Source organism: Tamandua tetradactyla, chromosome 20, assembly GCF_023851605.1.
Source record: "Tamandua tetradactyla isolate mTamTet1 chromosome 20, mTamTet1.pri, whole genome shotgun sequence".
NCBI classification, from domain to species: domain Eukaryota; kingdom Metazoa; phylum Chordata; class Mammalia; order Pilosa; family Myrmecophagidae; genus Tamandua; species Tamandua tetradactyla.
In genome coordinates, this window is record NC_135346.1 from 10,600,287 (window position 1) to 10,613,046 (window position 12,760).

The 12,760-nt window shown below is 41.8% G+C and overlaps 1 protein-coding gene across 6 annotated transcripts in view; it reads right to left on the minus strand.

The window, feature by feature from the left end:
* LOC143664917 (prolyl 4-hydroxylase subunit alpha-2-like) overlaps window positions 1-12,760 on the minus strand; it is a 211,622-nt gene that overhangs the window by 10,583 nt on the left and 188,279 nt on the right. The window contains exons 14-16 of one of the 6 annotated variants that reach the window (XR_013166676.1): window positions 7,668-7,704; window positions 6,716-6,819; window positions 4,790-4,992 (exon numbers count right to left, since the gene is read on the minus strand). The exons of 3 other annotated variants lie outside the window; for them this stretch is intronic. The gene's annotated coding sequence lies outside the window, so the exon portion shown is untranslated. Of the gene's footprint in view, window positions 1-4,789; window positions 4,993-6,715; window positions 6,820-7,667; window positions 7,705-12,760 lie in introns of those variants that run through there. 2 more of the 6 variants (XR_013166675.1, XR_013166677.1) reach the window with 2 other exon arrangements.

The following is a 12,760-nucleotide window of genomic DNA, read 5'->3' on the forward strand; positions in this document are numbered from 1 at the left end:
TTCAAACTGCCAACCCCCAGAATCCTGAGGGGATCCTGTTTTAAGCCACCACATTTTTGGTGTGATTTCTTATGCAGCAAACGCTAACTGATACAAACAGTGACCCACTTTTGTGGAATCAGGTAAAGGCTTTTTGATTATGTCCTCTCACTTCATACATTTTCTCCTGGATCTGATAGATAGTTTGGGAGAAATTCTTGTGAAATGACATTTACATCCTATCATTAACACAAGGGCAGATTCTTGCCATTAGCCAAAAAAGTAACAGAATTGTTTCCTAAACAACAGTTTAACAAAATATATTTTTCTCTATTTGACTGAAGGTTTCTTGGAGGCAGAAACAATGTCCTCTGGCTCAGGTTTTTCTTACAGAGCAAGGGCTCAAGATGGCATTGGGGTTAAGAGCATGAATTCTGAAGTTAGAAAGGCCTGAGTTCAAATCCTGACTTTACTTCCTGTGCTGGCTTGAAAGGAAGCATGCCCCCTAAGAAAAGCCATGTTTTAATGTAAATCCCATTTCATAAAGGTAGAATAATCTCTATTCAATACTGTGTGTTTGAAACTGTAATGAGATCATCTCCCTGGATGATGTGATTTAGTCAAGAGTGGTTGTTAAACTGGATTAAGTGACAACATGTCTCCACCCATTTGGGTGAGTCTTGATAAGTTTCTGGAGTCCTATAAAAGAGGGAACATTTTGGAGAATGAAAGCGATTCAGAACAGAGAAGAAGGACATAGCCACAAGAAGCAGAGAGCCCACAAGCCAGTGACCTCTGGAGATGTGGAAGGAAACACCTCCCGGGGGGGGCTTCAGGAAATAGAAAGCCAGAAGAGAAAGCTAGCAGATGACCCGTATTCCCCATGTGCCCTTCTAGCCGAGAGAGAAGCCCTGACTGTGTTCGCCATGTGCCTTCTCACTTGAGAGAGAAACCCTGAACTTCATCGGCCTTCTTGAACCAAGGTTATCTTTCCCCGAATGACTTTGATTGGACATTTCTATAGAATTGTTGTGATTGGGACACTTCCTCAGCCTTAGAACTGTAAACCAGCAACTTATTAAATTCTCCTTGTTAAAAGCCGTTCCATTTTTGGTATATTGCATCCCAGTAGCTAGCAAACTAGAACACTTCCTAATTATGCAAACTTAGAAAAGTTATTTATCTCTCTGTGACTCATTTTGCTTACCTGTAAAATTGGGATACTCAAAGTACCTACCACATAGATTGTTATGAGAATTAAGTACAACATATGTATAAACACTTAGAAGAAGTTTAGGCACAAGCGCTCAAAAGTATTAGCTAGGATGATAGTGAGGGCAGCCCAACATTGTGAATGTAATTAATGCCATGACTTATATACTTGAAAGTGATTAAAATGGGAAATTTTTTGTTATATATATATATATATGTGTTACCACAATACAAAAAATATGTATCAGCTTTTATCATTACACAAGACAGGGCACATAAAAAAAATTATGGTGGTGAAGGCATGGCTGTTTACTTAGCTTGGATTGTATGATGTATGAATAAAACTGTTTAAGAGCAGAGAGAAACAAAGTCCTGGAGAAAATGTGGAGAACGAGATGTACCTAATCACTGTCAGTAGAGAAACTGAGAGGTGTAGCCCCTTGGAGGGCAGTGTGGTGGTTCCACAGGAGGCTGGGGGTGGGGTTACCACATGATCTTGCAACTCTGTTGCTAGGTATATATGTGGAGAAACTGAGTGTGGGGACACAAATGGACATTTGCACACTGGTGTTTATGGAGGCAGTGTTCGCAATTCCCAATGGACGGGTACAACAATTGAGGAATGGAAGGGGGAACAGTGTTGTATACATACAATGGACTACTGAGAGGCTGCAAAAAGGAATGAAGTTGTGAGGCATGCAACTAGGTGAGTGAATCTTACAAACAGTATGTTGAATGAAATGTCAGAAACAAAAAGACAGTATCATGCCTCACTCATATGGACTAACTATAATAAACAAACTCGGAAAATTGAAGTCGAGAGCACAGGTTATCAGGTTGGGGCTTATTATAAAGGGTCCTAGATTGTAAGCTCTTACAGCAGTCATAGATATTCAGGAGTTGTAACTGCTATTTCTAAATTCTGAACTCCTGAGCTATTTGTGTATAACCTGCTAGTTCCCTGAAACTCCAAGTATTTGTGACACCTGAGACTCAGTTAGAGCTCTATAGCGATGAAAGTCAGCATTACCCCACACAGGAACTGTTGAAAAAGTGTTCAGACTTCGACTAGCGATATGAATGAAGTTGATCTAGATAGGACTAAGGTAAATCAGAATACAGGGTAAAGTATCATATGGTCCATATTTTAAAACTCCAACTTTGTGTGAGACCAAAGGGAGAGATGTCTATTTGGTGCAAAATTTATATTTTGGGTGGCTCATTAACTAATTTAAGTTGTATGATCACTTCATTTGAACACCATAATTACATGGAATCTTGAATAGGTCGTGAGATCTTGTTGGTTTGTACAGGTTAGTGTGATGTCCCAATATATCCTAAAGTAATTTTGGCAGAGAAAAAAAAAGTACTTGCAAAGTCTCCCTAGAGGACTTGGGAGAAAGGGGGAGGATATATTCAATTTCCCCATCTGGACAGTTCCTGATATTCTTGTAAGCAGTGGAGACAACCAATTCAATAGGCTGAGCCCCGAATTTTGGGGTTTGACCTTATGAAACATATTCCTGCAAAGGCGAAGCTAACCTGACTGAAATTATGCCTTAAAGTCACCCCCAGAGAATCTCTTTTGTTGCTCAAAAGTGACCTCTCTCCCTAAGCCAACTTGGCAGGAGAACTCATTGCCCTCCCCACTATGTAGGACATGACTCCTAGGGTGTAAATCTCCCTAGCAACGTGGGACAGGACTCCTGGGATGAGCTGGGACTTGGCATCACGGGATTGGGAAAAACTTCTTAGCCAAAAAAGGGAAGAGAGAAATGAGATAAAATTAAGTCTCAATGGCTGAGAGATTTCAGAGTTGAGAGGTTATCCTGGAGGTTATTCTTATGCATTATATAGATATCCCTTTTTAGTTTATGATGTATTGGAGTTGCTAAAGGGAAGTACCTGAAACTGCTGAAGTGTATTCCAGTAGCCTTGATTCTTGAAGATAATTAGCTTTTACAACATGACCGTGTGATTGTGAAAATCTTGTGTCTGATGCCCCTTTTATCCAGGGTATAGACAGATGAGTTAAAAAAAACAATGATAAAAAATACATAAATAACAAGGGGGAGGGGTACAAAATTGGGTAGATTGAAATACTAGTGGTCAATGAGAGGGAGGGGTAAGGGGTATGGTACATATGAGTTTTTTCTTTTTATTTCTTTTTCTGGAGTGATGTAAATGTTCTACAAGTGATCATGGTAATGAATACACTATGTGATGATATTGTGAGTCAAGAATTGTATACTATGGATGGATTGTATGTGTGTGAAGATTTCTCAATAAAAATGTTTAAAAAAGAAAAAAAGAGGTCTAGTATGGTCAACTTGCAACCAAGTGGCCTTTTGGTCTCATCAAGGCATAGTATTTTATGTGGTACTCATGGTTGTCCTCTATTGCTGGTAAGCTAAACACTTGACAGAGGAAGTAACTAGATCAACTGTGGTAAGTATAGTCCACTGCTGTCAGGTTTAGTGGGGCCTCTGTATCTGTAGCCATGGCTATTACATTCATGTACCCCTTGAGTGAACACTAGGGTTCAATGACAGAAACTGAATATCATTAACTGGAAGAATTATTGCATCTACCCATTGATTTGTACCTATTCCATTGTGCTATATTTCCTGGTGGGCATTGACACACAATACAAATATCTTTATACTTCATGTCCACTATTATTTGTCCACCACGTGCTTATTATCTTAGACTTCTTTGTCCCTAATCTTCTAATCTTTCTCCTTCCAGGTCCCTGACCAGCTGGCTAAACCATTTGCCACTGCCCATGACTCCACATATATTTTAACTTAAGACCACCCCTTTACACAAAATCAATAACTAGCAATGCCACCTGAAGCTCTGCCCATTGTATTTTTCTCACTATTGTCTCTCAAGGTTACCTCTAAATTGGTCTGTAGTTGCTGACCATCTTTGGTTGGGCCATTTCTGATTTGTAAGCCAAGCTTTGTTTTTTACCTCCTCCATCACCTGATCATAAGAGATCAACTAGTATTCATAGCTGTGAGCTGGTGGAGAGACACTGGTGCCACATAGGTGGATGACATGAGGTCTGGGTTACCTGCTATGCAGGATACTTTGCCCTCCAAACCCACTCTTGCTTGATCCCAAATATATCACTTCCATCTCATGGTGTATTTTCGCTAGACTCACCTGGCTTAATAGGTCTGACAGAAACAAACCCATCGTGGGTAGTTCTAGCTATATCGTCACTCACTTAAGTGCTCCAGCTCTACCAGGGCTCAGTAGAATGCCAGGAGATGTTTTTCAAAAGATATATAATTCTCCAGTGCAGATAGCCTGGCTTTGCTCTAGAGCCCCAGTATATTTCCCACTACTGATATGTCATATGATCCACACGTCAGGGCTGTTTATGTAGCAGCCCGAACCTGCTGCACAGCCCTCTTCTGCCCTGGACCGCAGTCAAATCTGGCAGGCTTTTGTGTATATGGGTCAGAGTAATATTGCCAGGTTTAGAATAGGCTGTATCCATAATTCAAATAGATTCCACCACACATGAAACATCCTTCTTCATGGTAGGAGGTACACATGTAGTAATTTGTCCTATACTTTGAAGGAGATTTTTTGGGATTCTCCAGACCTTTATTGATACTGTAAGCCTTGAATTATCATAAGTTTTATATTCTGGAGCACATGTGTCTGTCATGGTTGCCAATTTGCTAGTTATTTCCTGATTATCTTGTGTGGTTGGCATAATATTATCAATAGAGTAGACAGGTGTGATGCTCTGCAGGATGTCCAGATGCTCCAGTTCTCTTGAGACTATATTAAGACACAGATCAGAAGCATTAACATTGCTTGGTAAACTTTTATTGTTTTATTGTTAATGTAAACTGTATCTGATAGGGTAGAAAAGAACACATTCACCTGATCAATGGTCACATACTGAGATCATGTTAATCTAATATATCAAAGATATCACAACTATCAGGTACAGTTAGCAGTTCTTGCATTGAAGCTGAAATTCTAATTGAACTGGCTACTGTTTGATTTGGTAGTAGCCCACTGTCATCCTCCAGGACCTATCTGGTTTTTCCTGGTGAATTAAATGGAGATATGATGGGAAATACCACCCTTGTGTTCTTTAGGTCTTTAATGATGGCAGAAATTACTGCCATCACCTCTGGCACGAAACACTGTTTTTGATTGACAATTTTGACTGGGAAGGGGAGAAGTTTTGGAAGTTTCTAGTTGGCTTTCCTTACCATGATAGCTCTTATCATAGATGTCAAAGACCTAATGTAGGAGATATGCCAATTATCAAAGCTATGTATCTTATTATGCCACTGGGTGGGACTCAGTGTGGACCCAGAAGGCCTGCTCTAGGCAAGATGCAGGTCAGGAATCTGTTCATTACCCAGCCCACATATGCCCCTACTCTAACAAGATGGTCACGGTGCCACTTCAGGTCTCTAGGTAACAGCATTGTCTCAAATCCTGTTTAATAGTCCTTACAATGTTTCGATATTCTCTTATCCCCAGTATGCACAGTTACCTAAATATATGGCCCTAGGTCCCGCTGGGGAAGAGCCATGAGATCATTATCATGTACCCTTGCTACGGTGTTGTGGAATACTTCCTCATGGGCTTTTTCAGTCTATGGGTTCTGAGTTTGAAAACTAGTTCAGACCTAGAAACTGGGCAAGGGATTTTTTAAATTGGGGTGACTGGATTCACTTCTCCTTGATTGATTTCTTTCGATTGTACAGAATGAGCAGTACCTTTGTTGGCTGCCCATCTATTTTGCTCCAAGGGAAGCTATGACCTTCTGTTAACCACCTCCATAACTCTGTGTAGGAGGCCCTCTTAGCTGCCACAAATCTCACTACTCATTATGATAACCGAGCCCACCTGAATTCTGAGGGTTTTGCTCTTCCACCTGGCCTTTATTTGTTCAGCACTTTATCACCCCTACTAGTTGCTACTAGTGAGCCCAATTCTGTAATGGCATGCAAGGATATTTCGTGGCTGACTAATAAACCAGAAGGTTGGCATGCAAGGATATTTCGTGGCTGACTAATAAACCAGAAGGTTGGTTTATTAAATCATCAGCCAGTTGATTGCCTCTGTAACTGATTACATCTACAATCAACTAAGGGTATGTCTTCTGCAAATGAGAGAATCCAATCAGTTGGATTGGATCCAGTTGGTTGAAAATTTTAAGGGAGAAGAGAGACTTCGAAATATCTGAAAACCAGATCCAGAGTTTCACTGTGTAAGTAGCAGATTTAGGACATAAACTAAATTCTCAACCTTGTAGGGTGTCTGCTGCTAAAGTAAGGACACCCTTAGTTTAAAATAAGGACACCTTGATTGGAAAAGAATGGGATCCTAAAACTTGGGATGGGGACATATGGGTCGATAGTGATGGCAGTGGGGACACAGAAACCCTGGATTCTGCTAAATCTTTGCTAGATAGACCTGTAAAGTTTTTTCCTGAGGAAACAGCCACCCAATCTGCAACCTTCCCTGAGGAGACAATTACCTGACATCCAGCCTGCCCTGAGGAAAGAGCTTCCAGACCTCCAGGCTGCCTTGAGGAAATAGCTTCCCAGCCTCCAGTCTGCCCTGAGGAATCTGCCATCCAACCTATGCACAAATAGATTAATCCTTCAGTGCCTGTTAAACCTGTAGCCACATCCCCTGGGGGAAATTTAATTAATCCTATTCCACCAGATGCAGGTGTAACAGAATGCCCTGAGGTAAATGGCTTGAAAGGCACTTCTAATTCTTTTTATGACACATCCCCACCACTCCCTCTTTTCTTCAAGATCTATAACTAGACTAAAGTCCCAACAGGTCCTGAAAGGTGAGGTGCAAAGTGTGATCCATGAGGAGGTATGCTATACTTCAAAAGAACTGCATGAGTTTTCCAATTTATATAGACAGAAATCAGGAAAATACGTGTGGGAATGGATATTAAAGATGTGGGATAATAACAGAAGGAATATAAAGTTGGGTCAAGCTGAATATATTGATATGGGCCCACTAAACAGAGATTCTGGATTCAGTGTTGTAGCTTGAGAGGTTAGAAAGTGTGTTAACAGTTTGGGTGGTTGGCTGAAACACGTATCAAAAGGTGGCCGACATTACCAGACGTTGGCCTGCTGGAACAGCCCTGGTATTATGTAGATGAGGGGATCCAAAGGCTTAGGAAGGATGGAATGTTAGAGTGGATTTATCACAAAAGACCTGGGAGAAATAAATTTTTGAGACTAGCTCCATTGACCCTGAAGAACTCTGTGTCGCCCTTCTCCGTAGGTCAGAAATTACTGTGGGAATTGCTGTCACTGAGCTGGAATCCTTAAACACAATGGGTTGATAGGATCCCAAGTGGCAGAAGCCAGGTGGTGACAGTTAATTGTCAAAGACAAGGTGGGCGTGGCCACCATAATGGACAGCAGACTGAGAACAGCAATCAAAATAATCTGACTCACAGAGACTTGTGGTGCTGGCTGGTAGATCATGGGGTACCTAGAAGTAAAATAGAGGGGCATCTACTAAATTCTTGTTTGCTGTGTATAAGCAGAAGAGTTCTAGGTCAAGTGAACAGAAGTTTAACTTGAATTACAAAAACAGAATCATGGCCCCTTAAGAAATTACCAGACTTGAGACAGTTTATAGACCCAGAGCTCCTTGAATGAGGGGAGGGCTGGGTACACTTGGGGAAGGACCCTGTTACACTGCCCCAAATTCACTGTTCACCTTCCTCCCAGTCTTCCCCAAGGAGACCTTTCATCAGGGTAACTGTGTTTTGGGGAAAAGAAATGATCAGATATTTCATAGATTACTAGACACTGATTCAGAAGTGACACTAATTCCAGGAGACCCAAAATGTCACGCTTTTCCACCAGTCAGAGTAGGGGCTTATAGAGGTCAAGTGATCAATGGAGTTTTAACTCAGGTCCATCTCACAGTAGGTCTAGTGGGTTCCCAGATCCATGCTGTGGTTATTTCCCCAGCTCTGCAATGCATAATTGGAATCAACATACTCAGCAACTGGCAGAATCTCCACACTGGATCCCTGACTCGTAGAGTGAGGGCTATTATGGTAGGAAAGGCCAAGTGGAAGCCACTAGAACTGCCCTTACCCAGCAAAATAGTAAATCAGAAGTAATACTGTAATCCTGGAAGGATTGCAGAGATTTGTGACACTCTTAAGCACTTGAAGGATGCATGGGTGGTGATTCCCTCCACATCCCCATTCAACTCTCCTATTTGGCCTGTGTGGAAAACAGATGGGTCTTGGAGAATGACAGTGGATTACTGTAAACTTAACCAGGTATTGAACTCCAATTACAGCTGCTTTTCCAGATGTGGTATCATTGCTTGAGCAAATCAACACATCCCCTGGTACCTCGTATGAAGCTACTGATCTGGCAAATGCTTTTTTTTCAACAGCTGTCAGTAAGGACCACAGCAGCATACCTTTATTGTCCTACCTTGGGGTATATCAACTTTCCAGCCTATGTCATAATGTTGTCCACAGGGACTTGGATCATTGCTCCCTCCCATAAGGCATCACAGTGGTCCATTATATTGATGATGTTATGTTGACTGGACCCAGTGAGCAAGAGGCAGCAACTACTCTAGACTTATTGGTAAGGCATTTGCATGTCAGAGGATGGGACATAAATCTAACAAAAATACAGAGGACTTCCACCTCAGTGAAATTTCTAGGTGTCAGTGGTGTGGGGAAAGTTGAGATATCTATTCTGTGCTGGTTTAAAGCTATTATGCACCCCAGAAAAGCCATGTTCTTTAATCCTCATTCAGTGTTACTGGGAGGGAACTTTTTTTTAGTGTGGGTGGTAACCTTTGATTAGATGGTTTCCATGAAGATGTGTCTCCACTTATTCAAGGTGGGGTTGCTTAGTGGAGCCCTTTAAGAGGGAAACTTTTGGAAAAAGCTTTAGAGCCAACAGAACACACAGAGCCCTGGGAAAGCCACTGAAGAAGCCTTCTGAAATGAAGAGAGAAAGCTAGAAGATGTTGCTATGTGCCTTTCCAGCTGAGAGGGAAACCCTGAACTTTATCGGCCCTCTTGAACCAAGGTATCTTTCCATGGATGTTTTAAATTGGACATTTTTATAGCCTTCCTTTAATTTTGACATTTTCATGGATTTATAACTGTAAACTTGCAATTTAACAATGAATTCCCCTTTTTAAAAGCTGTTGTGCAATATAACAATATTGCATTCTGGCAACTTTCAAACTAGAACACTTTCTAAGGTGAAGAATAAGCTGTTGCAGCTGGCCCCTCCTATGACTAAAGAAGAAGCAAAATGCCCAGTTTGTGTCTTTGGATTTTGGAAACAACATATTCCTCATTTTCTTGTGCTACTCTTGCCCATTTACTGAGTGACCAGAAAGCTGCTAGTTTTGAGTGGGGACCAGAACAAGAGGAGGCTCTGTAACAGGTTCAGGCTGCTGTGAAAGCTGCTCTGACACTTGGATCATATGATCCCTCAGATCCAGCTGTGCTATAAGTGTCCATGGCAAATAGAGATGCTGTCTAGAGCCTTTGGCAGGCCTCTATAGGAGAATCATAATGCAGGCCCTTAGGATTTTGGAGTAAAACCTTATTATCCTCTGAAGATAACTACTCTCCATTTGAGAAAGAGCTTTTAGCCTGCTACTGGGCTTTAGTAGAGACCATATGCTTAACCATGGGCCACCTAGTTACCATGAGACCTGAAGCCATAAGTTGGGCATGCAAAGCAGCATTCCATCATAAAATTGCAATGGTATATAAGAGATAGAGCTCGAGCAGGTCCTGAAGGCACAAGTAAGTTACATGAGGAAGTGGCCCAAGTGCCTATGGCCCCTACTCCTGCTACATTAGCTTCTATTTCCCAACCCAGAGCTACAGTCTCTTGGGGAGTTCCTTACAGTCAGTTGACTGAGGAGAAAACTCAGGCCTGGTTTACAGATGGCTCTGTATGATAAGTAGGTACCACCCAAAAGTCAAAAGGTGTAGCACTACAGCTCCTTTCTGGGATGTGAAGGACAGTGGTGAGGGGAAATTCTCCCACCTGGTGGAATTTTGAGCAATGCACCTGGTTGTTCATTTTGCTCGGAAGAAGAACTGGCCAGAGGTGCATTTGTACACTGACTCACGGGCTGTTGCTAATAATTTGACTGGATGGTCAGGGACTTGGAAGAAGCCTGATTGGAAAACTGGTGACAAAGAGGTCTATGGGAGACGTATATGGATAGACATTTCTGAGTGGGCAAAGAACATGAAGATATTTGTATTCCATGTGAATGCTCACTGGAGGGTGACTTCAGCAGAGGAAGGTTTTAATAATCAAGTGGATAGGATGACCCATTCTGTGGATACAAGTCATTCTCTTTCCCCAGCCACTCCTGCCATTGCCCAATGGGCTCATGAACAAAGTGGGCATGGTGGTAGAGATGAACCATATGCATGAACTCAGCAACATGGGCTTCCACTCATAAAGGCCAACCTCGTTACTCTCACTGCTGAGTGCCAAACCTGTCAGCAGCAGAGACCCAACTCAGTCCCAGACATGGCACCATTCTCTGAGGTGGTGGCAGATTGATTACATAGGACAATTTCCATCATGGAAGGGGCAGCAATTTGTTCTAAATGGATTAGACATACTTCTGATATGGGTTTACCTTCCCTGCACACAATACTTCTGCCAAAACTACCATCTGTGGACTTAGAGAATGCCCTATCCACCATCATGGTATTTCACACAGCATTGCTTCTAATCAAGGAAACCACACCACAATAAATGAAATGCGGGAATGGGCACATGCTCATTAAATTCTGGCCTTACTATGTTCCCCATCATCCAGAGGCAGCTAGGCTGATAGAAAGGTGGAATAGCCTTTTGAAGACCCAATTATGGTGTCAAGTAGATGGCAATGCCTTACAGGGCTAGGGCAGTGTTCTCCAAGAGGCTATGTTTGCTCTGAATCACTGCCTACTCTATGGTGCTTTTTCTCCCATAGAACAGGAAACAAAGGGTGGAGATGGGAATGGCACCACTCACTATCACCCCTAGTGATTCACTAGAAAATTTTTTGCTACCTGTCCCTGAAACCTTATGCTTTGCTGGTCTACAGATCTTAGTTCCAAAAGGGGGAATGCTCCTACCAGGAAACACAATAATGATTCCATTGAACTGGAAGTTAAGACTGCCACCTGGCCACTTTGCACTTCTCATGCTTCTGAATCAACAGATGAGGAAGGGAGTTACTGTACTGGCTGGGGTGCTTGACCCTGACTATCAAGGGGAAATAGGACTGCAACCACACAATGGAAGTAGAGTTTTCCTGGAATCCAGAAGATCCCCTAGGGTGTCTCTTAGTACTACTGTGCCCTGTGATTAAAGTCAATGGAAAGCTGCAACAACCCAACCCAGGCAGGATTACCAATGGCCTAGAAACTTCAGGAATGAAGGTTTGGGTCACCCCACCAGGTAAAGAGCTACAGCCAGCTGAGGTGCTTGTTAAGGGTAAAAGGAACAAGGAATAGGGGGTGGAAGAACATGGCGATATATGAACTAAGACCACACGAACAGTTACAGAAACAAGGATTGTGATGGTAAGAATATTTCCTCTTTGTTTTGCTATGAGTATGTTTGTATTTGTACAATATGCAAATATCTTGTTTTCTTCTTATATGACATAAGTTGTATAGCTCATGTTATAGTATTTAAGTTACAGGATATGAAGTTTAAGAGTGAATGTTAGCTAAGGACTTGCACCCTATTCTGGAGAGATTTAGTGCATTTCCAGTTGGACACAGGTCAGTTGAGCACTGTTAGGTGAAACATATGTCTGTTATTGTGTTCTATTTAGAATTTAAGTTTGGTTTAAGGTGATATGTATAGTAGCTAAGTTGACAAGAGATGGACTGTGATGGCTGGGTTCAGGTGTCAACTTGGCCAGGTGATGGTGCTCAGTTGTGTGGACAGGCAAGCAGTGACCTTACCATTACTAAAAGGATATTTTGTGGCTGGTGGGTAAACCAGAAGGCTGGCTTATTAAGTCTTCAGTCAGTTGATTACATCTGTGACCGATTACATCTATGATCAACTAAGGGTGTGTCTTCTGCAAATGAGAAAACCCAATCAGTTGGATTTGATCCAGTCATTTGAAGGTTTTAAGTGAAAATTTTCACTTCTTCAGGCAGCAAGCCATTCCTGTGGAGTTCATCAACAGAATTGCCAGCCTCTCAGTCTGCCCTACGGATTTTGGACTCTTGTGTTCCCACAGTTGCATGAGACACTTTTATAAATCTCATATTTATAGATATCTTCTGTTTGTTCTGTTTCTCTAGAGAACCCTATTATACACTAGGTAAAACCAACAGACATTTAATCTTTTATCTACTTCCATCTCCTTTTGATATATCCCCTCAACTTTAGGACTACCTATTACCTTTTATATCTACACAGTTCTCACCTCTCCCCCTTGACAAAATCCTCTCCACAGCACATATGGAGTCCCTTCTTAATCCCATTATTTATTGGAATTGATACACTATTGGGTA